This window comes from Lygodium microphyllum, chromosome 10 (assembly GCF_053477565.2).
Source record: "Lygodium microphyllum isolate KBCC chromosome 10, Lygodium_microphyllum_v1.1.10, whole genome shotgun sequence".
Taxonomy (NCBI): domain Eukaryota; kingdom Viridiplantae; phylum Streptophyta; class Polypodiopsida; order Schizaeales; family Lygodiaceae; genus Lygodium; species Lygodium microphyllum.
Window position 1 is genome coordinate 135,672,428 of NC_141144.1, and position 25,126 is coordinate 135,697,553.

The 25,126-nt window shown below is 39.8% G+C and overlaps 2 pseudogenes; both read left to right on the plus strand.

The window, feature by feature from the left end:
• Positions 1 to 13,715: 13,715 nt before the first annotated feature.
• Positions 13,716 to 23,576, plus strand: LOC148030595 (uncharacterized; annotated as a pseudogene).
• A 1-nt stretch (position 23,577) lies between these two features.
• On the plus strand, positions 23,578 to 24,630 carry LOC148030596 (uncharacterized; annotated as a pseudogene).
• Positions 24,631 to 25,126: the final 496 nt, after the last annotated feature.

The following is a 25,126-nucleotide window of genomic DNA, read 5'->3' on the forward strand; positions in this document are numbered from 1 at the left end:
TATGTACCTAAGCTCAAGTAGTTGTTTAAGATACTCCATGACCTAGAATATATTTTGCTCGGAATGCATATTTGCATTTACATCCATACCTACATCCGTACTTGACTCTTCTCCCTGGCCTTCATGTTAGGTTCACGAAAGATGTCAAGGTGATGCATGCTCGATGGCTAGAAGACAAAGGTCTCGTGAAGTAGGCAAGGCAAGTAGGGAGCTAGTACTTGTGAAGAAGAAGACCGAAACACTTGAAAAACACCAAAGTATATGCCTTGTCAGATCATGCAAACAACTCAATACACATCAAACATACTCTACAATTGGCATGTACATCCACTACTCTCTCAGCCATTGCTCTCAAGAGAACACTGACTCTTGATTATTCACTTAACTTAGTTTGCATAGAACTTGACAATGGAATACCTTCCAATGTAATCTTTGGCTTCTCTCACATAGAACTTCCAGGTACAATATCATTAGCCTCAATTAGTATCAAAATAGAAGATCAAGATTAGAAAGAATAATGAAGGGAAGAATTTCAACAACCCCTAAATGCTCTATTCTTCAATTTTGAAGGTGTGAGTTTTTTATGGGGAGAAGCAGTTTATAAGCTTCATATTAGCATCATCAAAACAATGAGCATTCAGTATTTGAACTTCAACCTTGTTTTCTTAGGACAATTTATTGGCATGTGTCACCTTCACCATGTAACATTGCACAACATGATTATTTGCAAAATGAGAGTATTATTCTTCAAAGCATGCTATTGTGATTCAACTATAGCCTTATTGCAAAGGTTCTTCAAAGTAGCCTTGATAAAGGATCCTGTGGCCTTAAGTTCTTCATGCAAAGTGACAACAACACTAATTCTAAGAAGTTGTGAGTGACCACATGTATACCTTCTACAACATCTTAGTCATTCAGTGCCCTCTACAGCATGGAAATAGCAACACTGATATAGCTCCTTACTCAAATGAAATTTTCAAAATAGCACCCATTACACCCTCTTGCATGCCTCAGAATAGCATTCCTTTAAACTCTTGTGCTGGAGCCCAGGATTATGCTTCCTGCTACATTTGAATTCAATGTTGACCTATCACCTCATGTAGGTAGGTTCCAACTCTATTGTAGCAATTCACAATTGTCTTCTTCATGATCAATTGGAAACTGTGACAAGCTATTGAGTAGTCAATTTAGAAAAATATACAGTCTACATCACTATTAGTCTAAGCTTTTGTCATTGATGCTACGTTGTGTTCTTTGATCATGAGTGCTCTTCATGTTCTCCACTACACAATACTCTAGAGCTTCAAAAGACAAGACAAAGATCCTCTCCAGAATACCAACACCCTTTAGCACGATGACGATCAGCTTTAGATAGGAACTCTCCTACTAGATGTTGCTCAATGCAATGTATAGTGAGCCCACTCTCTCGGCTCCCTCCTAATTCTACACTTTGACTTCTCAATGGTGAAGTTTCCTACCATCACTGCCATGAAAAATCATATTGATCTCTCCCCTTTTAGTTCTTGTTCACATTTTTTTTTCAAGCACTTCATGCATGCTCCCTCTAGGCACATGTCTCTTTTTTTTTTCTTTTGTTCCTTTTAGCAAAACACATAAGCATTTTCCCTTTCTCCACTCAATAGATGGTCTACTCCCAATCAAGCACCATGCAACTTGACTTTTTAATATTTTCCAAAATGCTAGCATAGAATAGCTAGAAAAGCTAGAACTTTAATGTATGCTTTACTATTTTTCCCTCACCACCCTTATAGTCTAAAGAATAATAAGGATGATCCACACCATACAACTATTATTAATTGACATTAGTTCTTGTGCTCTAATCCTTTGGGCACCATTGCATTCGAACCATGGCAAATGTATCAAGTACTCTTTTTCTCACTCTCCTAATTCATTTTTCATGTTCTCAAAGCTCCTTCCTTAATAGCACATCAAACCTTTGTAGTAGCTTACATGAACCTTAGTTTTCCCTCAAAGTTCAATTTAGATCCTCTTTTCTAGTATCATTATCATGCTATCCCATCATCTTGTAGTTGACCCAATACATGAAACATTTGGAGGTTTCACACAAAGGATGATAATCCACATGACATCATGATGATATACAATAAGTGTTGTGCAAGATTTACATGGATTATAACAACATTCATGCATGTGTTAATGATTGTGTACTCTTTCGAGGAGAACATGAGTCCATGGAGACAGGTCCGAAGTGTGGTGCTCATAGGTATTGCCAAGACCTACAAGGTCAAACTATCCTTCAAAAGGTTCTTAGACACTTTCCACTTATATCAAACATATGTCACATATTTCACACATCACGCATGGCGAGTATAACAACATGGCATGCACAAAATAGGTCCACGAATGGAATCTAGCAATATAAGCATACTTGTGAGCATAGGTCCACGGATGGAATCTAGAAATATAAGCAAACTCATGAGCATGGGATCACATTAACTCTAGCTTTCCAACATTTGCACAAGAGTTAAGAAATATTTGGCACAATCTTGCTATGGATAGGGTGAATCCATTTAGACTCTTCTTGACTTTTTACAGGTCTGTGGCGAGTGGTCCTTGTGAACTACAAGATTCTACCATGGCTATATTCTATGAAGAAGGAACACTTGATTCTTACCTTCCTCATTCCTAGGTGTTACAAAGTCAAGAATATAGATATCTATCTCCATCCATTAGTTGAAAAGTTCAAGATTTTGTGGGAGAAGTGGATTACTATGAAAGACATAAGCAAGTATATTGGGAGGTGGTCCGTTAACATACGAGCCATTCTGAGGTAGACCATGCATGAATTTTTGGGATTGGATGAGTGCTCAAGTAAATGAGCGTTCATTCTCATTGTTGGCATCTCACATGGCTCGTTTATATTCGTGTTGACTAGATATAGATATTGTGACATGCATAGTCAAATTGGGTTATCATGCGTGTCCATTGCATGGACCAAAGCTGGACTCCCAAAGGTCTTGCGATATAGATATTGTGACATGCATAGTCAAATTGGGTTATCATGCGTGTCCATTGCATGGACCAAAGCTAGACTCCCAAAGGTCTTGGGATGATGAAGATGATGGTTTATCAATGCCACGCTATATTCTTATGGGAGGGCCATGATTTGAGAGCGGGGTTCCTTGGATGACCTTCCACATGAATGAATGCCCAAAGCTTGTATAAGTGGAAGATAAACCATGAGTTTCCATATTGGATCCACATATAGATCAATCAATCCCATGCACATTTTCTAGAATGTTGGTAGCTTTTTATGATACCAAATCATAAGAAAGAGAAACACTCTAGGGACATCAATGGATTTAAAGGAGGTAGGGAAGATGGAGGTGCTTTAGCTATAAATGACATCTGACAATCCTGTGCAACTACCTCGTTCTCATTGAGTCCTATCCACTAAAGTGGAGCATATGGTGAAGAAAATTATCAAATCTATTTGCATGCTTACGGGTATGATGCATTCTCTCCGGTCCACATTTTGTAAAGATGACCAAGTAGCAGGACTAAAATCCCATGATGGGCATAAGATATGCTAGCTTTGTCTCGACCTTGATAGTATTTACAGCTAGTACCTCATTACTTTGTATCAATATATAGTTTTTAATGCATTGAATTTCTGGCAATTCATACTACTGATCGTGATTGCATGGTGTTACACTCTCATTAGGAGAGTTTTGAGGCCTTGAAAATGCCTTGTAAGTGATCCTAGAGAAAGAAATTATTTTAGGAACTAAAATTATTTTTTAGATTTTTCAAAATTCTTATATTTTGGTAGTTAAATATTTAAAATATTATTAATAAGCCATTGTCGTGATATTCTCGTAGTCACATCAAACCTAGAAATCTAGGCCGCCATAAAGGTGACAATGTCGTCATAATGAAGATCTTACTCATCCTCATTAAAGTAAAAAATAATATTCAATTTGAATTTTGTTCGACATTTGATTACTTCCCTCCATTCACACTTTCTTTCTTTCCCATCCTTACTAGTTTCTTCTTCGTTTTCCTTCTTATTTCTAATTCACATAGTTTTTCAATCCAATCTTCTAATCACATCTTTAGCTATGGATTTGTCATCCAATTATATATGTAGCTCTAGTAAAAGACCTCTCTATTATCTTCATATTAAATTGGATAGTGTGTATAAACCAATAAGGAAGAAAATAAAACCCATTACTATTACAAAGTCTACGAAACATATACTTAGGTTTAAAGGAAAGAAGAACCTTGATCTTTGGCTAGATGGCAATCTATATCCTAAAGATCCTAGCAAAAATAGCAATTCTTGTTTCTATAATAGCTCTGCATTTTTTAGGTTCATTGGTGATGGTTATGGTTATAATGGGTTTCTAGGTTATACACTTAACTTGGTTGCAGAAAACGATATCCTCAAATTGAAGAACCATCTTTTATCAAAACATAATAACGAGTTGCTACAGAAGCTAGAGGGATGTCAATCGAGGACTCATTCATTGGAGAAACGCATCAAATCTTTTCAACAAAAGAAAACTATTTTAGGCCTTCGAATTTGATAAAAGGCTCTTTAAAAATATTAAGAGACTCAAATGACGAGGAGGTGGTTGTAGTAAAAGAATCCAAGTAGCAAGGTACAATATTTTTTCACTTTAAAAATATTAAATATGGATTTGTTTATAATTAATTATATTGATTTGGGATAGTGATTTTGTTTAGGTCTCTTCTTTAAGCGAATATAAGTGAAAGACATTCTTCAAAATCATCTTAGTTTTATTATCATCTTCTTCCTTAGCAGTTTCAAAAGATATTTTGGAGAAGAAGAAATTTAAAAAGGCAAAGAAACAATGCTTGGAGTCATTTATAAAGGATCATTCTTTGGATACTGAGTTAGTGTAGAAGACACTAGATAATATTGGTATTGGAGTTAAGATGCTTATATATAGTTTTTTCAACTTTTACAATCAAATGTGAAGCAAGGACAAGTACGCAATTGCTTACTTTCAAGGCCATTTGTGGTTACAACTATCAGATAGAGAGTGAATTACAAAGTGATGGAGATTCTCGGTGAGCCTTTCCATATTAAGGCTACCTTAAAGGGCAAGAAAAAGGAAGTTGTATTCAATGAATTTAACAATATTTTCCTTGACTTGTCTACCCTACAATGTTTAATGATCAGATTCTATGACTTGTCACTAGAAGAGGCACTAGAAGTTGCTAGATTTGTGGTTAAGCTTGATGAAAGTGAGATTTTGAAATGCACAAAACTAGAGAGGGCCTCTATTACCTTGATGAATAGACAACTTTCCTCAGATCATTGCAATCACTCAATATCATTTATTGTTCAATCAAAACACAATATCTGGTGGCTAGGAGAACACGAAGTAGATACACAAAGGATTTTGATATATTGTAACTTCCCTTGATTCACACTTTCTTTCTTTCCCATCCTTACTAGTTTCTTAAATCATGACTAAATCCACCACCCACTTAAAATGAAGAGACAATGGATATGTGGGCTGGAATCCAACCCAATGTCTCACAAATGAATACATTTGACATGTCGTACATGTTTCCACAAAGTGAGCAACATCCTTATACATACCTGGCCACCAATATCTTTCTTTGATCTTTGGAAAAGTACCCCAAACACCTCTATGACCAACCCATTAGCTTTCGTGAAATTCTTGCATAACATTTACTTGTGAAGCTCTATCACCCAAGACTTGCAATGGCATACCCTGTTTCTTTTTAGCATGTTTTCATAAGTATCCATCTTTAAATGAAAGCACATAGGCTTTCCTGTTGATTTTCTTAAACTCCTAATCTGACCATTCATCTCTCTTTGTTAATGTGCTGAGGTATTGACCAATTCTCAGCCACTCTCCAACATATTTGTCTTCCAGAAACATTTCTACACAAGATGCAAAACATCTAAAGTGTCTTCTCTTTGTTTTCCAAGCTTCTGATAATGCGATAGAAACACCTTGCATTGCCAAATTCACTCTTGCAACATCATTTTCAGCCGCCGCAAGAAAGTCATCTTCTTCCTCCTCATCCATCATCCCATCTTCATTCTCATAGCGTGCTCAAGACAACATGTCTGCCACTAGGTTATCTCTTCCTACAATATGTTGAAATTCAGCATTCAGGGATTTGATGTATGCAATCCATCAGAGCATAGCAATGTCCGGGGTAGCACAACTAGTAATCATACCCAATACCGACAAAAAATCGATCTCAATGACTATATGAGCACCCATAAAATACTCCTTATCACATTTAAGGACTATCACAATTCCCCATAATTCTCTTTTAACTTGTGGATATCTTCTCTGTCGTTCCATCAATACTTTAGCACCAAAGCGTAGTGCATATCTTTTCTCTTCCTCAACATCTTGTCAAATTTCCCATCCAATCTCGATTGGGTTTGTATCAACAGTAATAATGATAGGCTTTCCATGTGAATAGTCAGCCTTTCTCAATGTAGGAGCAAATTTTAAGAGGTGCTTCAATTTCTTCATTACTTTCTGATGCTTCCTTTCCCAATGAAATCTCTGACCTTTCCTTAGAAGTTGATATAGAGAGCATCAGCTACATGTGCAAAGTGAAGAATCCATATCAAATAGAATACACATGCACCCAAGAACACCATATTAGGAAATATGGGAATTTTCCATAAGTTTGGGACACGTGGTCCAAACTTTGGATTTTTCATAACTTGAACACTATAACTCCAAATCGAGCACTCTATAGCTCAATAGATTCCATTTTTCAAGCACTTTCCAATGATAGGTCACATCATATGGTTTTGAGAAACTTATGGGCATGTTATCTGGGTGCCACCTTTTTAGTATTCCAAAAATGGGAATTGGGAGATTCCCAAACTCACTAATATTGTATTCAAGAATCTATGCACCTCTAATACATTCGTGCATACATCTTGCATTCTATCAATCCCATCTATTTTTGTTGGTGATGGTCTTCGCCCATAGGGCCCACACATATGCCCAACAGTCAAAACCTCTTCAACTCCAAAGACAGAATTTTGTCTAGAAAGAGTTAAATGCACCTCTTCTAGATGCGTCAAAATTCTCTCACAATCCACAATATGATCTGCAACAAGTTGTATGCATCCATGAGCATCCATCTCTTCATTCTTTTCATCCACTACACACCCTTTGATTAGAACATCATCCAAGAAAGGCATTGTCAATTATGGTATAAAGTCCTTGAGTACCCTATTCATAACATTTGTCATGTGTGCCACTCAGTTTATTGCACCTTGCAGGAGAGTACACATTCGTACTAACCCCAAGGGAATCTTCATGGTTGTGATATCCCTACTTTTAATTGCAAGTTGAAACTAATCATACCGCGAGTAAAGATCACCCAAAGAATAGATCACTCTGCCTGCAAAAGCCTCTGCAAATTCATCAACCACAAGACCTGCACCCACATTTCTTATGGTCATCTTATTGACTAGTTGCATGTCTTGAATAAATCTCAAAGCCCCATTCTTTTTTGGCACAATAAACCAATGATTTGAATATGGGGCTAAAGAGGGCTCCAAGATCTTCATGTGAATCTTTTCATTTAGCAAATCCATCAGCTTTGGTAAGTAAGCTTTAGGCACTGGAATCAGCCTCAAGTTCCATGGTACATGTGGCACAGTAAATATTACCATAAGAGAGACAACATTTGGATCCACACAACCTATTTTAGTTGGCTAAAATGTAAATGCCTTTCTATGCCTAGCTAACATCCGCATAAAATAGTCTCTCTCAGCAAGCAAAAGAAACCCTTCTACACCAACTTTCAATCCATGTAATGTTTTAGATGTAAACTGATGACCTATATCTTTAGGATCCCATAAGCTTGGCTGCCTTGACACTTTTTCATACAAACCCTTACTCTCTGGTGGAAGTGGCAAAGCGATTGGTTTGATCTTTTTCTCAATTTCCTTATAATTTGTCTCCGCAAGTGCTTCATCCCATTGTAATCCTTCCTACCGAGCAAGCAATGCTATAACATCATACATGTCCAAAGAACTTACTGAAAACACTCTATTTTCAGCCTCGTTTTCTGCATGTATAGTTGCTGAAATTTTAGCCATAGTGTCATTAATATTTAGCCCATAAAAGATGCCTGAAATGCCTTCATTTTCAACTAACATTCCCAATGCTTTGAGTACCTTAGTAGCTCGTTTCGTAGATATGCGTTCAGCCTTGCACAAAAGCTTCCATAGGCTTAAACCAACATGAATTGTTTGCTGTAAACTGAGTATAACCAATAGTAAATACATACTTCATTCCACCAAGAGGCGAGTACATCCTTTGAACATCACTACTATAGCCCCGCATTATAGTAGTGCTTAATGAAAATCCAGGTCTTTGGATTCCCTTGCATTTGGAGCCAAAGGAGACTCTCAAAGCATATCACGATCTCTAGGATGATTAACACAAACAATAAGAAATTGGACTACTTTCCTCCCATCCTTGCTTCTGACTCTTGTATAAGCAAAACCATCATCAATCACCTTTGTCTCCATATGCACTCCTGTAATATAGGGCTATCCCAAAATCACTTCATATGAGGAATTATCTTGCACAAAGAAGTATTGCTCTTCTTGTACATAATCAATTATAACTTTTACATTAGGACATGCAGCATAAAGCTCTCTCGAAGAATTATTTGCAGCCCTCATACGCCAACCATGATGAGTGTCCACAAGCCATGCATCATTTTCATACAATCCATGCTCAATGATATTTATCTCAGACCCATGGTCAAGTAAAGCAACACAAGAAGTTTCATGTTCCCGTATTTTCACTACCATTTCAATGGTAGCCCTAGCCCAATGATTCCTTGTGTAATGACCTTGAGGAATAAATACTAGAGTCTCTTCTCCATATTGTTGCATCTGCCTTACTCCACCATGCATATTGCTACAAGACAATGCATTTTCAGCCAGTTTCTTCTCTTTTCCACATGTTGTCTACTACTGATTAGTAGCATCCTGCATAGATAATCCAATACTTACTTCATGCTCATATTCAGCCCACATATCCAACAAACTAGTTTCCTCTTCAAATTACAACAATGCACTAGTGGTATCACTAAGAAATTGATGCTTCCTCTTAATTATGTCAATGATCTCATCATGAAATTCTCACTTGGCAATGCCAAGCACCTCTCCCAAGGTGAATTCCACCTGACTGCGTTCTTCAAGAACTTTCTTTAGATCTGTGGCTGTCTCAATATCAAACTGCAACTTATACCCTGGATGCTTACCCTTCTTTTTGCCCTCTTGTTTGCTATCATGTTTTTTCTCCTGATTGACCTCTTCCATAACATGCTCGGGAGATGGCTGATTTGTAGCTTTAGGCTGATCCACACTTCTTCTTGTCATTCTTTTAGATGTCCCTGCATTATCTTCATCTCTCTTTTATTTTTCTTCCACAAGTACATTCATGTTTTGTACATTTGCTAAATATGCATACACTGAATATGCATCTACTGGTGATTTCCAACCAATTATGTCATGAATGTCTTGCCTTGCATGAGACATTTCACTATTAGTAACCTTTCTCTTTTCAGCTGCATGTAAAGCATCTATTCATATTTCAACCTTTGGACTTTGGCCATGCATTCCATCCAACTGCATGTAAAGCATGTATCCATATTTCAGCCTTTGGACCAACCATCACTTAGCCATGCATTCTATCCAACTATAGACCAAAAGTCGAAGCATGTACCGTCGCATAAGCATTTCAAACAGCCAAGTCTTCCAACAACTTCTACATACCTCCCCTTCCAAAATTCAAAGCAAGAGGCAATCATGTTTCTTGTGCATGGATCTTGGCGTCTTACCAAAAGATGAGCTATCATCCCAAGGCCTCTTGATAAGCAGCACAATCCTTTCTCTCATGCTGTAAACTATCACACCACATACATCTTTTTCCTAGCTTAGGGGATGCTACTCATCCCCTTTCCTCTTGTCCTTCTTCATCCAATTTTGTAACCTTCAATTGAAGATCATACATGCCTTTGACCAATTCATCCAATACATCTTCCCTAATAGAGGGAACAATAGCAGGTACAGCAATAGGGTTAGCTACATAAGCAGGTGGCTTACTGGATACTTCAATTGTTTTGCCCGTAACAGCAGGCAAGCTAGAGACCTACAATCTTTCTCTTCTTTTATGCTTTTTCACAAGTGCAGTAACAGCATCCACAAGTCTCCACTCTATTTTCAAACCTGTCTCCGTAGTCTGATCCTTCAGCAAATCATTAAGCTTCTCTTGAAGCTCAGGATCACCTGCCTATAGAAACAATTCAATTTTTTGACTTGCAAGAGCTTGCTGTTCTGCAAGATCCAACTCCTCAAATCAACTTTCAAATTCTCTTAACAATTCTATAGCCATAAGACCCTTATTGGGATGTAAAACCCACTCTTGAAAAGTCTTGCACGTAATCAAACTAGTATCCTCAATATAAAATTCTTATCTAAGTGTCTTCTTGAAAGCTACCTAGTCAGCATCCTACATGTATAATTCAGTAATTCGCACATTCAATACGTGTACACTAACGTACAAAATACCGGCTCCATGCAAGTTGAGCCACCCCAAAGAATTCCATCTTCTGAGCGTAGGTATGTACATATGCATATACATTCCTGCCATTGAATAACTTCATCTCATGCTCAACTACTTGCACAACATTCATCACAACACTTTCTGTTTAAGCAAAAGCCTGCATCACATGTTGTTGTTGTTATACCTGCATAAGCATATTCTTATTTTGCACCAACTATTGCAAAACATCACTGAAGATTGTGTTCGAAGGTTCTCCCATCTTGTCTTTCCTTCTTCTGATGACGTTTCACGTCATGTTCACCAATGTCGGAGGGGATTTTGTTGAAAGTTTGAATCCACCGAGGATCAAAGGTAGAAGGAGGTAGAGATAGGAGATGGAAGAGAAGAAAAAGAATAGACAAGAGGTAAACACAATAAAGATAAAGCACACTTAATTGAATCAATATGTATTGACAGAATCTTAATTCTTTTGTCTAGCACTACTCAAAAACAATCTCCAAGCATTGGATCTCCTGGAGCTTCTTCGTAGAACAAAAACATGCATCAAAATAATAGCTCCTTCTCTCCTACTTGGAACCCAAATATGATGGCTCCATTGGCTTCAAAAGGGGGGTAAAACCTTAGAACACCTCCTCAAGGATCTCCTAGATCACTTCTTCTTCCTCTTCTAGTTCAAAGTGCAGTTTTAAGCGTGTCAACAACGATCGTGAGGTGCGCGATTTTGTCAGTTTGTCTTTTTTGTGAAAAAACTCATAACTGGCTGAAGAAGCAACTTGTTTTTTGCATGCCATCCTAATCTAGAAGCTTTTCTAACTTTTTCAAAATTTTTACAATAAATAATATAAAAAATAAGCTAAAATTATCCAAAAATCTAGTATTTTTGGACCATTCATGCCACTCGCACTAGTACTAATGACTTAGATCACATTGACTCTCTTAATCAATAAGAACGTCGGATGATGATGCATTCCATGCTTTTTCACACTATGTCCGCATAGCATCACGATAGTGTCTCATCAATAAAGTTTTGTTTTACATTTAGGACTCATGAAACGCAACAACGATGATCCGAAACGCTTTGTACTTGATAAAATCGTGTTTTATACGTCAGTTAATCCAAAAAATTTGATGAAATCACGTTTCATACATTCAAAAAAATTATCTAAGCTAATGCATCTAGAACATCAAAATCACATAATTTAAGATATGTATAAGATAAAAGCATGATTGATAGAAAAATTTAGTCAAACCCTTAATAGAATTTCTAACTTATTGATGTATCTTCCTCCTCTTAAACCAACAAACACAAAACAATGTTCAACAATGACACTTCATTTCATTCATCTTGCATGTCCAGATCCCTAAGATATTACACATGCTAAATTGGTCAAAATACAATAGCATTGCCTTATAAAAAGTAAGTTGACTATTTAAGCAGGCAAAGAAGACATGCAATTTCATGTATCATCGATCAGTTTTTATTTTACATTTAGGACTCATGAAACATGACAACAATATTCCAAAACCCTTTGCAAATGATAAAATCGAGTTTCATACGTTAGTCAATCATTTTGCACAAAAATTAACAAATTTTATCATCTTTAAATCCTCGAAATAGCTCATTCAACTCTTTTTTTAAGAATTGTAGAGAAAAGGTAACAAACAAAATTTTGATACCTAAGAATTGTATTCCCTGTTGAGAATAAATGTGTTTTTGTAGGAATATGTTTGGTTTTGTCTTGTGATACACACAAGATAAATGGTTTGTGAAAGAGAAAACAAAATGCGTGGAAGAAAAATTAACATAAATCCAACCCTGAGTTGTTGTATATATATGCAAACGGTCATCATGCATTTGTTCGAGAAGTACTATGCACTCATTTGGAAGAGCTGTGTTTAAAATGAAAAAGAAGAGCTTAAAATTCTCTTTTACAATTGAAAAATTGAGCCATGAAAGTGCCTTCATACAAAAAACTTTAGTGACACATGGCACAAGTTTTGAGGAAAAACGGTCTACCCGCCCAGGTGTCAAGTTAACTACACATTACAGTAGCCACATGTATAAACGAACATCCTTGTAAACCCGATTTTTGAATTGCAAAATAGTTTTTTGAAGATAAAGCTCTTTCTATGCTGGATAATACCAACACAAGGCTAACTTGGTCACAACTCCAAATTATTCCACAACAGAAGGCAACTTGGGAAAATTTCATCACCCAAGGCCTAAACAATGTAAGTTCTTTGACAAATCCAAGTTAGCTCTGTATCAGTGTAAGGAAACTTGCTAAATGTTTCCCAAAAGAGTTTGATGTATGAAACATGATTAGTCACGGCTCTCCCCATGGATAGCAGTCATCTCACATTTCATACATCGGGAGGAATCCAAGTTTTCTAAAAAAGAAGCATGGATCAATTGAGATAGATCACACAAAAAGATAATTTTGCTTCCATTGATGTTGATAATAATTATCAATGCATCAACGTCTGCATACCATGGGATAACACTTTTGACTAGAAAAAGGGAAGCATCACGAAGGTTCGGATATTCCTGCTCTTTCTCATCACTCTGAGGGATTCGTGACTGATGATCAGCCAAGACATGAAAGTGACAGGGTTTGGTAACCACTTCAAAGTCAAACTCCTAAAATAGAAGGAGCCATCTCATCATTCTTCCCTTCACATTGGCCTTGTTCATCATGAAGGATAGGGCCTCATGATCCACGTTGTCGTATTGTTGCGCATTCGAGGTGTGAAAACCACCCAAAAGTTGTGTGTGATTTGATACTTTGTACATACTTAGTTGTTGTGTTTACATTTATTTTCTGCATATGAGTATAGTGGGGAGGAGTTGGAGGCATAGTGGTGAGCATGATGAGATGCTTTCAGCCTATGTTGAGCAAGGTCAAGTGGAAAGCACAACTGATGCTGGTGAACGTGTTACACGTATTCGTTCAGGACCTTTGCCTTCTCCTTCTCCAGCTACATCAAAAATACCTAATGATACCAAGCCTCCACATCCAGGAGTTGGGAAGAAGGAGCCCAAGCATATTGGACGCTTTGATGTTTTTGAGGATGACCCAGATCAAGACAGTGTAGATTCACCTCATGGGATCAAGAGCTTGCAGCAGCAGAAAGGAGAAGAGAAAAAAGCTGTTGCAAAAGATGATGACGAGATCCTTTTTGAAAGAGACCTTGAAGGCCTTAGAGTATCTTCATCACCATGGACATATTCACCGAGATGTCAAGGCAGGGAATATTCTTGTTGATGGAAATGGTGATGTGAAACTTGGGGACCTTGGTGTTTCTGCTTGCATGTTTGATACTGGTGACAGACAACGATCAAGGAACACTTTCGTTGGAACCCCATGCTAGATGGCACCTGAGGTTATGGAGCAAGTTCATGGGTATGATTTCAAGGCTGATATTTGGTCCTTTGGGATCACAGCCTTGGAGCTAGCACATGGGCATGCCCCTTTCTCGAAGTACCCTCCTATGAAGGTACTTTTGATGACCTTACAAAATGCCCCTCCAGGGCTTGACTATGAGAGAGACAAAAGGTTTTCAAAGTCATTCAAAGAGATGATAGCAATGTGTTTGGTGAAAGATCCTACAAAACATCCAAGTGCAGAGAAATTGCTCAAGCACTCTTTCTTCAAGCATGCTCGCTCTGCTGAATACGTTGCTCGAACAATATTGGATCCTCTTTCTCCTCTTTGGGAACATGTGCATGACTTGAAGATGAAAGATGCCGCACGTCTAGCTCAAAAGAAAATGCGGTATGGGGAGCAAGAAGAGAGGTCTATGAATGAGTACAAGCGAGGTGTTAGCGGCTGGAATTTTGATTTAGAAGACATGAAGGCACAGGCTCCTCTGTACGATGTTGAAGTTACTGCTCTGAAGAAAGAGCCATTTTTAAAGGAAGGTGAGAAGAAAACCATGGATGCCTTGGCAGCTTCAGGCTTGCGAGCATTATGGTATGCACGGGAAGTTGAAAAGGTGGAGGCCGCTTTTCTGCGTGTGGTATGCTATGAAAAGGAAGAGTGGCTAAAAAGGGGCTGCTTTTCCTTGGAATTTTGCAACTGGGACCATGGGTGCTTTTCTGGTTCTGGGAGGGAAGCCAATTTAGGGGGAAAACGGAAGGGATCGACTGTTGTCAAGCAAGGGAGGGCCTATGAGTAGTGGGAGCGATGCATAGATCAGCCTGCTGTTTGATATGAAGTTTCTCTAAACCGCAATGGAACTACAGGCCATTCTTATCGGGAAGTATATTTGCAGAAAGCAATCTGGATGGAGGACAGGAACGACGTGAATTGAATAGGATTAGAGGGGAATGTAGTTCTCAGTCGACGAAGGGGGAGTTTGTCCCGAATCCTTGTGAGACAGTTTAATGGATCTTTGCCTTCATCAACGTATAACAGGGGCCAAAGCATCGTTATTTTTTCACTTGAGAATTGTGGAACCAGGCAAATGCAGAAGGAGATTTTTCCAAAGCTGAGGAGTTATATTCGCGTGGTGCCAGGAGTGTCTCCCAGTGAATTCGTCTGTTTCGTTTCTTTTTCGTCTTCTAGAATCATGAAGCTCCTCTGTTCCAACAATGAAGAAGCTCTAGGCCTTAGCCTGAATTCCGTGATTTGGTGAAGGAGTGTCTCTCAAAGTGAAACTTCACAGAGCTGTATTAGAGCCTTTGCGTGCTGTCAAGATGTCACCTTTCGTGTTGAAAGCAGAGCTGAAATTGTCAAGGCTGCGAAACGGAGAAGAACTCTATTGAATATTCATCTAGAGGTGCCATGGGAACAACATGGAATCGAGATGCTTCTGTTGCAACTGTCATGATCACCTTGCTCACAGACTTGAATTTCAATCTAGAATGATCGTTCTAGACAGCAACTTTTCTAAGGTCACAAAAGTTGCGCGCTAGAGAGCATATTTGAGGCACGACCTGGGAAGAAGGAAAGGAGAGACAGCCGTGCTGAAGATAGATACAAAGCAGAGGCCACATAAATTTGATTGCATAAATAGACAGCAGGAAGTAACATTTTCCCTTCAAAACCAGATAGGCCACTCTCCAAAGGGTAATCCTAAGGGCTCTTAACAAAATCTCAAACAGCTGACCTGTGCAAAGCAGTGAGCTAGATATGGAAAGAAACTTCATAGCCCAAGTTAGATCCCACTTACAATTGAAATCAGTACAACAGTGCAGTAATATCCTTCTCCAAAGGGTATGGACACAACAATGCTCACAGGCAAAGGCACACTAAAGCTAAGGCTGTGAAGTTTAAAATAGTGGTGAGGAAGGTCACTGAAGTCTTCCCTAAAGACCTCTTTATAAAGAGACTTCCAAGAGGTGTAGAAGAATTCATCAAGGCCTAATAGAAATGTGTGTAGGCAGCATGGATGCAACTCAGAGTGAAACAGGCTGAAACTATTGTCAATTGTGAGCATTTGAAATCTTGCTTCTCATAAGCTTGGACTCTAATAAGAGCTTGTATACATGGCATGGGTCAATTGCATGGATCACACGTGGATTTATTATGGTATCACTCTATGGTCACAGTGAGAACTTGGCAGTAATACAATCGTTATTTGACATCATATTTGTCTTGATTATTTGCTTTGCTTAAATCTTCCGTCTTGGAATTTCTCAACAACTTTTGTAGTTGCGACATTGCTTTCGAAACCCTTCGACATCTTTGGTGAACCCGACGTGAAAGCGTCGCAGAAATTTCAGGATGGGAGATACTTCAGCCTCTTCTACAATTCCAGCTGCGTCTACTTCAACTCCATCAATGACTGCTGCATCAAGTACTTCAACAGAGGATCTAAAGTAGATTTTGCAGAATATGTCCATGTATATGCAGCAGCAACAACAATTGCATCAACAGCAGTTGTCTCAGCAAAGACAACTCTATTCGGAGCAGGAGAATGCAAACAGCGCGACTAAGGCTATTGAAGCAGTTGAGAATGAGAAGAAGCTATTTGACGGCCGTAATGTTTCAGCATATTTGAAGACATATGAGATCAAGATGGGGTTTTTTGGAGTTCCAGCTGGACTTATGAGTAAGTACTTCCTTCGTCTTGTCACACCCGCTTTGAGGACAAAAGTGACTGATCTTTTTATTCAAAATACACATTGGCAAGATTTTAAGAAGGCCTTGAAAGAAGAATATTTCCTTGAGGACTTTGGTATGGCTACTCGGCGGTCATTCCGAGAGTGGGTCTACATGCCAAACAAAGGTCTAGCTGCTTCAGAGTTGATTCGAGAATTTGAGGAGAGGTATAGTCAGCTTGATGCCATTGAACAAAGAGCATTGGATGTTGAAAAAGTTGAGCTTTTCTTGCAAGCTGCAGATCCTGCTCTTCAAGAAGAATTGGGTGAGCTTCTTGAGGATCGCACGAAGCCTATGGGTCTTAAAACGGATTGGCAGGATTCTCAAGATGCAATCTCGACTTTGACCAAGAGGAGGATATGGAAGACTCGCCTACAGAATGGTTCCATGACACCGACACTATCATCTGCTCCTATGCGTGTTTCTATCCCTGTTATTTCTTCTCCTCCTCAGCCAGTTTCTTGGCCTATGCCAGTGCCTACTATTTCCACTCCACCTATTCCTCCTGTTCCACAGCTGATGCCTACACCTTCTGCTCCAAAACCATCCGCTCCATCGGTGCCTACCTCTCTTGATGACATAATCAAAGGCATAACAGATTTGACACTGGAGTCAGTTAAAGCGGAATTGGTGGGAAAATTGAAAGAGCAGTTTGCTTCGACTGCGCCTACTACTTCTTCTAGTGCTCCTACTGCACCTAGGAGTGCTCCTAGTGCACCTAGGAGAGATCGGAGATGTATTTGGTGCAATAGTACGGACCATCAGCATTGCAGGGATTGTGAATCTTTTCAGGATGCAAGGAGGAGGAATTTGGTATATTGGGGGCAAGATGGTAAGATTTGGTTGACTGAGACAGGAACTCCACTTGCTACCAACTTTGGTAAAGGTGGAATGAAGAAGTTAGTGGATGACATGGCTGCGCGTACTTCTTATGTGACAGCTAGAGGTGATGCTTCTGCATATGGAGTCCAGATTGAGAAAGGATCAGAGACTCAGTTAGCGCTATGGACTTATGCTATGGAGACTGCAAACAAGGGGAAAATTCAGAAAACTGTTTTGACTAGTGCAGGCTCTAGCATCAGATCAGAGACAGGTTGGGACTCGCCTGTTGACAAGTACTCTATTTATGCTTATTTGGCTAAGTCTCAGGGTGCAGATGTACTTGTTGAGGAGAAGCGTAAGAGGGATGAAGAAAATCCAAGTGCAGCTAAGAAGACTAGAGGGGGTGAGTTTGTTACTCCACCTACTGCAAGACCATCTTCAAGACCACGGCCAGATCGACATATGGAAGATGCTCAAAAGAGAGAAAAGAGGCAAGAGCCTAGAGAGAGAAAGCAACTAGGGTTTAGGTTGATGTCAGATATTGAGACATCTACGGACATGAAGAAAATATTTAATGATAAGATACTTGGCAGTGAGGTGACTTTCACTATTTCTGAGATTTTGGGCATCTCGAAAAGAGAGTTTCAGGAGGTCCTAAAGAGGAAAAACATGCATTGTCTACCACTGATACACAGGGATTTTTGATTGGGGAGTTGAATGAGGATGAGGATGAGGTTATGGTTGAAAATGCTTCTATTTTTCCGCAAGTAGAGAAGAGGGTTCAGCCTATGCATTATGCTGAAATTGATGAGCCTGTCTTGATACCGCATAGTCACTTTTCGCAGAGCCATTGGGCTAGGGAAACTACAGAGACGATGGTAAAAATTGGAGAGAAACAGGTGCCTTATGTTGCTTTGGTGGATCATGGTTCAGAGATTAATCTCATAGTTCATGGAGTTTATGAGAGTAATAGATGGCCTATGGATGTAGAGCATGGGTGGCGTATGAGAGCCGCCAATAACACTGCTGGTGATTTGTATGCTGCCTATCCTAGTGTCAGGGTTTCTATTGGTGATGTAGAGGAGGATTTTCATTTCTTTGTGCAAGATTCATGCTCTTATCCTATAATTCTTGGACAGCCATTCATCACAGAGATGCGCATAGAAACAAAGGTAATGGATGATGGATCTTCTTATGCATGGATTCGCAGTAAAGATGGCATGAGAGCAGTTCAGTTTATGACTGTGTGTGTAAACCATGTTAGAAACAGGGATACTCTCAGAGATGCACCTTTGCCCATTGTGAGGGATTCGGGTTTTCATTAGGTACCGCCGTTTCGCGAGATGACGGTGGTACAGAGCAAAGGAGATTGGAGTTCTCGCCTCCTGGCACCGGTGTTTTCTCCTCCGGTTTTGTTGGGATTTTAGCAAACAGTTCGATGAGCTATCAGAAGACTTCTAGGTTGCCTAGAGCCGCCAGGCAGTATATATGTAGGAAGGGGAAAATTTTGAGAAATGCAGGAATTTTGGAGGATGATGAGCACATAGATGGGATGTATGACAGTGTGATTTGTGCAAATACGATGACAGAGATGGGAGATATGCTAAAAACTGATATGTAGAATTGTCACAGTAATGTATTAGTGCAGTCCCTGGACATGTTTCATGAAATTGCAAATTTTGTGTCACAGATTGAGTCAGAGGCTGAGGTAACTCAGCAAAGAGTATTGAGTGCTAAAGAAATTCAGCAAACAAAGTTTTCAGCTGGTTATGATCAGCTTTCAAAGACATAGAGGGTTGAAAACTTTCAGCCAACAGAGTTTACTGCTAAAATATTTCAGCATCCAGAGTTTAGGGCTGTTTCTATGCAGTCCATAGAGTAGAGGGCTGAGGATATTCAGCCATTGGAGTGCAGAATTGCTAATTTACAACAAGATTTGTGTAATGCAGAAGAGCATAATGAAGCCAGGGTTGACACAAAATACAAAACTGTGGATAAGAAGGTGAAGCCGGTTATTGTACCGCTTTCACCTGACAGTGATCAGCAAATAGAGAGGGCTGCTAAACAGCCAATTTTGAGGAATCCGGAGCATATTGGTCATAAATTTTCAGCAGAGACTCTTGTTGAATTGAAAATTGGAAATGGTGATTTCTTGCTACCCATAGAGAAGCAATGCTTTCAGGAGATGCTTGAGCGACATGGAAGGGGATTTGCTTTTTTCCTGCATGAGATTGGATGTGTGAATCCTGATATTGTTGCTCCTATGGTCATTTTTACTATTCCTCATATTCCATGGAATCTCCGACCTATTCCAGTGCCTAAAGCACACTTGCCAAAGTTGATTGATTTATTGAATGAGAAAATCAGGATGGGAATTCTTGAGCCTTCATCTGCACCATACTCAAACAGGTGGTTTACAGTTCCAAAGAAGAATGGTACTCTCCGATTTATTCAGGACATGTAGCCAGTAAACAGAGTTACTATCAGGAATGTTGGTATAGGTCCAGTTGTGGATGAGTTTGCAGAAGCATTTGCTAGATGTGCCATCTATTCTTTAGGTGATTTGTATTCATGATATGATCAGTTTCAGCTGGCTTTGGAAAGCAGGGACATAACCACCATGAGAACTCCTATTGGGCTTGTCAGGATGTGTACCTTGCCTCAAGGTGCCACTAATTCTATTGCGCATATGATGAATGCCATGCATAAGGTCCTTCGTGATTATATACCTCAGCTTATTATGCCTTTCTTGGATGATGTGCCCATTAAGGGGTGTGCAGAAGAAGAGAAGAATGAGAGTCTAAATGAGCAGGGATGTAGATACTTTGTGGCTGATCATATTTCAGCATGTGAGAAGATTTTGGCTAGGTTAGAAGAAGTGAACTTGACACTTTCAGGGCAAAAATCTGTTTTTGGAGTGAATGAGGTTGTCATTGTTGGACATATGTGTGGATATTATGGCAGGAAACCCTCACCTGATAAGGTGAATGCTATAGGCAAGATTGCGGAGTATTGTTCTACCACTTCAGAGGTACGGAGATTCATTGGAGCTTGTGTGTTTTATATGATTTGGATACCTCATTTTGCACACATAGCAGATTGTTTATATCAGCTGCTTCGAAAAGGGCAGAAATTCTATTGGGATGAGAGCCACACTAGAGCCATGTAGAAATTGAAGAAGTTGTTGCAGAATGCTCCTACTCTTAGGAAAGCGGATTATAATTGTGGAAGGCCTATTGTATTGACAGTTGACACTAGTCCAATTGGCATAGGTTGGGCTGTGGGTCAAGATGATGCAGATGGAAATAGGTATGCTATTCGGTTTGGGGCGAAAGTCCTAAATGAGAGACAGAGGAGATATCTGCAAATCAAGAGGGAGCTATTGGGGATTGTCACAGCTCTCAAATGTGACAAGGAGTACTTTATTGGAGCTTCAGTTGTGGTAGAGACAGATTGCTTGCCATTGATTGGTATGATCACGAGTTGCTCTACTCCGGATATAGCTATGCTGAGATGGATTGCATACATCAAGTCATTAAATCCGGAATTTAAACACATAGCAGGGAAGGATAATTGAGTGGTAGATATGTTGTCTAGAGCCAGATATGACGATGAGGAGACTCTATTTGCAGAAGAAGATGATGCAAAAATTTCAGCCACTATGGTTGATCATGTTTGTCATGTCTATGATATTGTGGCTTTCATAGAAGAACTCTATGTTGGAGATTGGTTGTAGATTGGCATGTCAAGAATCGCGTGGTGGAGGGGGTTGCTCAAGATGCTGCACTGAACACACACAGAATGCACAAGGAGAAGCTCACTCAAGAGACAAGAAGAGAGATGGAGGCCAAAACGTTTTCTTGCTGATTTCTTATTCTTCTTCCACACTCTTTACAATTTACACAAAGTATAGATAAGATACAACATAAAAGGAAAGTGGCCTACTAAGTCAAACAATGCATAACCGACTACACTAGTCGACTGGCGCTATAACTATGCCAGCTGTAAATAGGTGTAACAACCTGAATATAATAAGTAATGAGTCAGTGGCCATGTGAGAGTCATAATGACCACCGACGTGCTAAGTGTAGACATGTGAACCCATCTAACCAGGCGGTCCATCATCAATGTCCGCATTTTTTGAGCTTGTCATCTCAACATGGCAGGTACCTTAGTACACTAAGCAAAAGAGATGAATGGACAGATGAAGAGTTCAAGAAGATCAGAAGGAAAGCCTATGGTTATTTTCTCAAGGACGGATTTCTTTGGAAGCATCCGAAGAAAAGAGGTGGATTAAATTTGCAGGTTGTTTGCGATAGAGAAACACAGTTACAGGTGATGAGGGGGTTTCATGAGAGTCCTTGGGCTGGTCATAGAGGAGTGTGGGCTACTTATGAGAAAATCAAATAGAAATATTGGTGGAAAGGCATGTACAGAGATGTTTCTCACTTTGTTGAGACTTGCAGAGACTGCCAGATGTATTCGGTAGTGCGTCATCGAGATGAGCTTCATCCGACCTATCCGCTATGCATTCATTATAAGTGGGTAGTTGATTTGGTTACCATGCCTATGGGTCTATGGCAGATGAGATACATTGTTTAGGCTAGAGAGGATCTTACCAATCATGTTGAGGGCAGATCTTTGAGAACGAAGACCACTAGTGCAGTGTGTAAGTTCTTATTGGAAGAAATTTTCTGCAGGTATGGTTGTGTGGGTAAGATCACTGCGGATCGTGGTGAATTGGATGCAGATGAAGCTAGGGAGTTTTTCTCTCAGCTAGGAATCAAGTTGGCTCTAACTACAGCATATAATCCAGAAGGAAATGGGAAGAGTGAAAGAGGGCATCCGCCGATAGTGAAAGCATTAGCCAAAGCATGCAGAGGATGGATTGGAGACTGGCCGAGACTTCTACCATTTGCTTTGTGGGCTGATCATACGACTCATAGTGTTACCACAGGATATATGCCTGTAGAGTTGATGTATAGTCAGAAACCTGTTACGCCAACTAAGACTTGTGCTTTGACTTGGTCAGTTTTACCTTGGCAGGAGGATTTGACGAGAGAGGAGCTTTTAGCTCTTCGGATTCGACAGTTGAAGAGAAGACCAAAGGATATTCAGCTAGCTATTGACAGGTTGAAGGTTGCTAGACTAAGAAATAAGGACAGGTTTGACAGCAGGCATCACTTGTAGCCTAGAGCAATAGAAGAGGGAGATTGGGTATTGGTCTTTGATAGCAGCCTTGAAAATCAGCATACTGCACTTCGGAAGATGGTGAAAAGATGGTTTGGGCCGTACATAGTCAGACATATCTTTGATAATGCAACATATGAGCTAACAGAATTGGATGGGACAGTGCTTAGAGTGCCTATTGTTGGAAAAAGAATCAAGATTTTCAAGAAAAGAGATGATGAAGATTATGCATTGGAAGAATTTGCAAGAGAACAATGAGAAGAAACTCCAATGGAAGAGACAGATGATATGACATAATCTTGTTGATATACCGGAAATGCATAATGAAGAGATAGATCTGTTTGTGGAACTTGATGATAATGATCATGCGTAGTTGGCCCATCCGGAGGATGCGCAGGATTAGAGGGAGTGGATGTCGTATTGTTACGCATTCGAGGTGTGAAAACCACCCAAAAGTTGTGTGTGATTTGATACTTTGTACATACTTAGTTGTTGTTTTTACATTTATTTTCTGTGTATGAGTATAGTGAGGAGGAGTTGGAGGCATAGTGGTGAGCATGATGAGATGCTTTCAGCCTATGTTGAGCAAGGTCAAGTGGAAAGCACAACTGATGCTGGTGAACGTGTTACACGTATTCGTTCAGGACCTTTGCCTTCTCCTTCTCCAGCTACATCAAAAATACCTAATGATACCAAGCCTCCACATCCAAGAGTTGGGAAGAAGGAGCCTAAGCATATTGGACGCTTTGATGTTTTTGAGGATGACCCAGATCAAGACAGTGCAGATTCACCTCATGGGATCAAGAGCTTGCAGCAGCAGAAAGGAGAAGAGAAAAAAACTGTTGCAAAAGATGATGACGAGATCCTTTTTGAAAGAGACCTTGAAGGCCTTAGAGTATCTTCATCATCATGGACATATTCACCGAGATGTCAAGGCAGGGAATATTCTTGTTGATGGAAATGGTGTTGTGAAACTTGGGGACTTTGGTGTTTATGCTTGCATGTTTGATACTGGTGACAGACAATGATCAAGGAACACTTTCATTGGAACCCCATGCTTGATGGCACCTGAGGTTATGGAGCAAGTTCATGGGTATGATTTCAAGGCTGATATTTGGTCCTTTGGGATCACAGCCTTGGAGCTAGCACATGGGCATGCCCCCTTCTCACAGTACCCTCCTATGAAGGTACTTTTGATGACCTTACAAAATGCCCCTCTAGGGCTTGACTATGAGAGAGACAAAAGGTTTTCAAAGTCATTCAAAGAGATGATAGCAATGTGTTTGGTGAAAGATCCTACAAAACGTCCAAGTGCAGATAAATTTCTCAAGCACTCTTTCTTCAAACATGCTCGCTCTGCTGAATACATTGCTCGAACAATATTGGATCCTCTTCCTCCTCTTTGGGAACATGTGCATGACTTGAAGATGAAAGATACCGCACGTCTAGCTCAAAAGAAAATGTCGTATGGGGAGCAAGAAGAGAGGTCTCAGAATGAGTACAAGCGAGGTGTTAGCGGCTGGAATTTTGATTTAGAAGACATGAAGGCATAGGCTGCTCTGGACGATGTTGAAGTTACTGCTGTGAAGGAAGAGCCATTTTCAAAGGAAGGTGAGAAGAAAACCATGGATGCCTTGGCAGCTTCAAGCTTGCGAGCATTACGGTATGCACAGGAAGTTGAAAAGGTGGAGGCCGCTTTTCTGCGTGTGGTATGCTATGAAAAGGAAGAGTGGCTAAAAAGGGGCTACTTTTCCTCGGAATTTTGTGACTGGGACCATGGGTGCTTTTCTGGTTCTGGGAGGGAAGCCAATTTAGGGGGGAAACGGAAGGGATCGACTGTTGTCAAGCGAGGGAGGGCCTATGAGTACTGGGAGCGATGCATAGATCAGCCTGCTGTTTGATATGAAGTTTCTCTAAACCGCAATGGAACTACAGGCCATTCTTATCGGGAAGTATATTTGCAGGAAGCAATCTGGATGGAGGACAGGAACGACGTGAATTGAACAGGACTAGAGGGGAATGTATTTCTCAGTCGACGAAGGGGGAGTTTGTCCCGAATCCTTGCGAGATAGTTTAATGGATCTTTTCCTTCATCGACGTATAACAGGGGCCAAAGCATCGTTATTTTTTCACTTGAGAATTGTGGAACCAGGCAAATGCAGAAGGAGATTTTTCCAAAGCTGAGGAGTTATATTCGCGTGGTGCCAGGAGTGTCTCCCAGTGAATTCGTCTGTTTCGTTTCTTTTTCGTCTTCTAGAATCATGAAGCTCCTCTGTTCCAACAATGAAGAAGCTCTAGGCCTTAGCCTGAATTCCGTGATTTGGTGAAGGAGTGTCTCTCAAAGTGAAACTTCACAGAGCTGTATTAGAGCCTTTGCGTGCTGTCAAGATGTCACCT